The sequence below is a fragment of the Pseudophryne corroboree genome, chromosome 2, assembly GCF_028390025.1.
Source record: "Pseudophryne corroboree isolate aPseCor3 chromosome 2, aPseCor3.hap2, whole genome shotgun sequence".
Lineage (NCBI taxonomy): Eukaryota > Metazoa > Chordata > Amphibia > Anura > Myobatrachidae > Pseudophryne > Pseudophryne corroboree.
In genome coordinates, this window is record NC_086445.1 from 227,088,725 (window position 1) to 227,093,784 (window position 5,060).

General features: G+C 49.2%; 1 long non-coding RNA gene across 1 annotated transcript; it reads right to left on the bottom strand.

The window, feature by feature from the left end:
* Positions 1–3,616: 3,616 nt before the first annotated feature.
* LOC135050678 (uncharacterized) lies at positions 3,617–4,758 on the bottom strand. The gene is made up of 5 exons (XR_010241738.1): positions 4,727–4,758; positions 4,351–4,418; positions 4,162–4,259; positions 3,986–4,082; positions 3,617–3,757 (listed from the first exon to the last, which is right to left on the bottom strand). It is a non-coding gene; the product is annotated as an uncharacterized LOC135050678 (long non-coding RNA).
* Between the last annotated feature and the right edge of the window lie 302 nt (positions 4,759–5,060).

The following is a 5,060-nucleotide window of genomic DNA, read 5'->3' on the forward strand; positions in this document are numbered from 1 at the left end:
ATGACACAATATGCACACACTGTAATGCCCCAGACACATTATGCCACACACCGTAATGCCTGTGACACATTATGACAGGAATCGCAATGCCCGTTATACATTATGCTACACACTGCAATGCCCCTGATACATTATAGCACATACAATGTCTGTGACACAGTATGACACACACCACAAGGGATCCTGAGACATTATACCACATACCACAATGCCCGTGATATAGTATACAACACACCGTAATGCCTGATACATTATGACACACACCGCAATGTCCGTGATACATTATGCCACACACCATAATGCCCATTACACATTAAGTTCTACAGTAAGGCTTCTAATTACTTTTAAATTACCTGCTCGTTGCCAGGGGTTTCATGCTCTTGGTTCCATGCACGGTGCCAGGGGTTTTCATGCTCAGGGTGTCATGCTCGTTGCCAGGGGTTTCATGCACTGGGTGTCATGCTCGTTGCTAGGGGGTAGTGCTAGTTGCTAGGGCCATGCTCCCAGTGCCACATATGCCCCCAGTGCCAGATATTCCCCCACAGTGCCAGGTATATGCCCCTAGTGCCAGATATTCCCCCACAGTGCCAGGTACATGCCCCCGGTGCCACATATACCCCCCCCAGTGCCACATATGCCCCCTCAATGCCTGCTCCCCCCAGTGCCAAATATTCCCCCACAGTGCCACATATGCCCCCTCAGTGCCTGCTCCCCCCAGTGCCAAATATTCCCCCACAGTGCCAGGTATATGCCCCCAGTGCCAGATATTCCCCCACAGTGCCAGGTATATGCCCCCAGTGCCAGATCTGCCCCCACAGTGCCAGGTATATGCCCCCAGTGCCAGATCTGCCCCCACAGTGCCAGGTATATGCCCCCAGTGCCAGATCTTCCCCCCACAGTGCCAGGTATATGCCCCCAGTGCCAGATCTGCCCCCAGAGTGCCAGGTATATGCCCCCAGTGCCAGATCTTTCCCCCCCCACAGTGCCAGGTATATGCCCCCAGTGCCAGATCTTTCCCCCCCCACAGTGCCAGGTATATGCCCCCAGTGCCAGATCTTTCCCCCCCCCACAGTGCCAGGTATATGCCCCCAGTGCCAGATCTTCCCCCCACAGTGCCAGGTATATGCCCCAGTGCCAGATCTGCCCCCACAGTGCCAGGTATATGCCCCCAGTGCCAGATCTGCCCCCACAGTGCCAGGTATATGCCCCCAGTGCCAGATCCTCCCCCCACAGTGCCAGGTATATGCCCCCAGTGCCAGATCTGCCCCCACAGTGCCAGGTATATGCCCCCAGTGTCAGATCTGCCCCCACAGTGCCAGGTATATGCCCCCAGTGCCAGATCTGCCCCCACAGTGCCAGGTATATGCCCCCAGTGCCAGATCTGCCCCCACAGTGCCAGGTATATGCCCCCAGTGCCAGATCTGCCCCCACAGTGCCAGGTATATGCCCCCAGTGCCAGATCCGCCCCCACAGTGCCAGGTATATGCCCCCAGTGCCAGATCCTCCCCCCACAGTGCCAGGTATATGCCCACAGTGCCAGATCTGCCCCCACAGTGCCAGGTATATGCCCCCAGTGTCAGATCTGCCCCCACAGTGCCAGGTATATGCCCCCAGTGCCAGATCTGCCCCCACAGTGCCAGGTATATGCCCCCAGTGCCAGATCTGCCCCCACAGTGCCAGGTATATGCCCCCAGTGCCAGATCTGCCCCCACAGTGCCAGGTATATGCCCCCAGTGCCAGATCTGCCCCCACAGTGCCAGGTATATGCCCCCAGTGCCAGATCTGCCCCCCACAGTGCCAGGTATATGCCCCAAGTGCCTGCTCCCCCGCCCCCCCCCCCATGTGTTGGAGGGACACGGAGCGCATCGCGCGTCTCTCCTGTGTCCCTCCTGGCTCTCCCCCGCTGGTCTAATAAAGGAAGTGCCGGTTCGTGAGCCAATCAGAGCTCACGAACGGCACTTCCTTAGACCGGCCGGGGGAGAGCCAGGGAGGGACACAGGAGAGACGGGCGATGTGCGTTCCGTGTCCCTCCAACACAGCAGGGAGGGAGAGGAGACCGCAGATTGACATGCGGACGCTCGTCCGCATGTCAATCTGTTCTAAATCAGTGGCGCCCCCACAGTCCCTCGCCCCCAAGCCACTGCGAGGACTGCGGGGGCAGTAGTTACGCCACTGGTGTGTATGTGTATGTGTATGTATATGTATTTTCCAGCAAAACTCAGGAATGCCTGGAGCAATTTACACCAAACTTGGTACACATATGACTTACAATCTAGAAAAAATACTGTGGGGGTAAGACACTCCTAGCACCCCTGGGGGTGGGAAGGGGATGACATGTAAAATGTCATAGTTTTCAGGGTCGCTGAGATGAATAGTGACACTCCCGATGCCGTTTAAGTCCAAGTTCAGCCCCCATCAGCATGGGGGGGGGAGGGGGGGACCGTGAAAAATAAAGTTTTCAAATAATCGACATTAGTGGCAAATCCATAGTTTTCAGGATCGCTAAATTTGGATTGCACCTCCAGTGTGTAGAATGTAATAAACTACAAAAATTGTCCTGTCATTTTTTAACGTCTCTGCAAGGGTGCTCCTCAGGTAACACCAAGAACCATGGATTAATATTTACTTACATGAAGACGTCTCGAATTTACATCTCTATAGATGTACCAACCCGTGAAAATCAGAAACTCCCGTGTGAAGAATGGGTAAAACAGCTAATAAATATATATATATATATATATTAACAATATAAAAAAAGCTGCGCATTACAGTCCACCTTAAACTTAGTATCAGTCCATAATTAGCAGTCTGTGTTTGTTTATTTTGGAGTATTCAAAGATGTATGCTGCCGCCTCCTCCGCCTTAGGACCAGAACCACTGAATCCAATGTACATGCAAGTAAAAGAAGAATGGAGGGCGCAGGTGTGAGTAAAATATTACAATTCCATTTATTGAACAACAAAGCTCACATACATCTTAGCTTCAGAAGATCAGCATAATCAACCGTCTGGCAGCAAAAGCTTCAGGGTCACTCCGTCCCGTGTTGATTCAAACGGCAAACCGCAAGAGCCGCTAGGCACAGCCCGTCACTCGCGCCGGGACCAGACTTGGTGACGTTCACACGTCTATCGCTCCACAAACCACGCCCAACGCGTTTCGTCGATGGACTTCGTCACCTCCTGACAAAGTCCATCGACGAAACGCGTTGGTCGTGGTTTGTGGAGCGATAGACGTGTGAACGTCACCAAGTCTGGTCCCGGCGCGAGTGACGGGCTGTGCCTAGCGGCTCTTGCGGTTTGCCGTTTGAATCAACATGGGACGGAGTGACGCTGAGGCTTTTGCTGCCAGATGGTTGATTATGCTGATCTTCTGAAGCTAAGATGTATGTGAGCTTTGTTGTTCAATAAATGGAATTGTAATATTTTACTCACACCTGCGCCCTCCATTCTTCTTTTACACATATATATATATATATATATATATAAAAACAAGAGGGTTCTGCACTCTCATCAAAGTTTCTAATGGTGGGTGCTCCCGACAGACAAAATGTCCGCAAATGTAGACGAGAATTCCAAGTGCTGGAGGGTGCACTCTCACTGTGTATAATGTCCACACATTTCTTCAATAGAAAATTTTTATTGTAGCCTCAAAGGTTTCGACGTTTCGATCCAAACACCAGGATCTTTTTCAAGAAGGGCCATACATGAATCATCAAATCCAATCATAATATAATGAAGCCGAATAATTAAAAGTATATCTAGAAAAAATAGAACATAAACATGACTGAGCCTCCAAGGTCCCAATATATAACAATATTAGCGACAATGCTTGTATCAACATAAACTACTACATAATACCAGATTTAGAAAAAGGAACTCATATACCAAGAACAGGTGGCAGAGTAGTGAGACTACAAGGAGGAATAAAATAACACCCTGTGTTCACCACTGGTCTTAAAATGCATGCAAGGCCTACCACTCCTCACCTCTATCAGCACATTCCAATGGGGCTGCATGTCTGAACTGCTGTATACCAAGTGTGGAGAATGTCCATATAATCACAGCTCTGCAACCAAACCACTGCTGTAATCAAAGGATATCTCTATTATAAACGTGTATTAGAATCAAATGTATATATCAAACCTTGTTACCACATAAATACCTATGGGTCTGGAAAGGTGTGCAGAAGACTACACCTGGATAAGGCATTCTCCCACTCAGGGTCAACAGCTGCAGGATCTCAAAAAGGACATTCAGCCACTGTGATTACACATATACTCTGTTTAAACAATGTGCATCTGAGGCATAGAAATATATATCAAAAAAGCCATAATCAACGATCAATAAATACCTATAGGTCCAAGAGGATACACATAGGGCAGCCCCTGGGTTAAGCGTTCTCCCACATCAAATCCATAGCTACAAACAATAAATAAACCATACTTGCCTACCTGACCCTCTCCATGAGGGAGAAAATGCTCTGTTCCTGGACTTTCCTGGTAATGTATGATTGCCATCACCTGTGGTGAGCTAGGTAATTGATAAGAAAGGTGTTTCACCACAGGTGATGGCAATCATACATTACCAGGAGAGTCCAGGAACAGAGCATTTTCTCCCTCATGGAGAGGGTCAGGTAGGCAACTATGAAATAAACCCAAATCAAAAGTTTATAGGATTATACAAACATCAAACTTAATCAGTGGGACAAACCCAACATAGTTACTCACAGAATCATGTGGAACACTGCACAAACCAGGGCTGCATGCACCAACTGGATCTAAGCAGGGGATTTAAATACCCCTTGACCCGGAAGTATCAAGGGTGTGAGGGGTCAACTCAAAAAGTCACCTGAATAATTATCCAAACCTTTATTCCACTTGATTAACCGTTTACCACCATCACAAAAGGCCAAATAGGCAATCAGTATGCCTGTGTATGCATTAATATTCACAGTACAACAGAGGGAATACACAAAATAGCGCTGCATGCGACGGGGGACCGGAAGCAGGAAGTGTCATGCGTTCCAACCGCCAAGCCTGGTGGAATGCACGCTGCAAACAC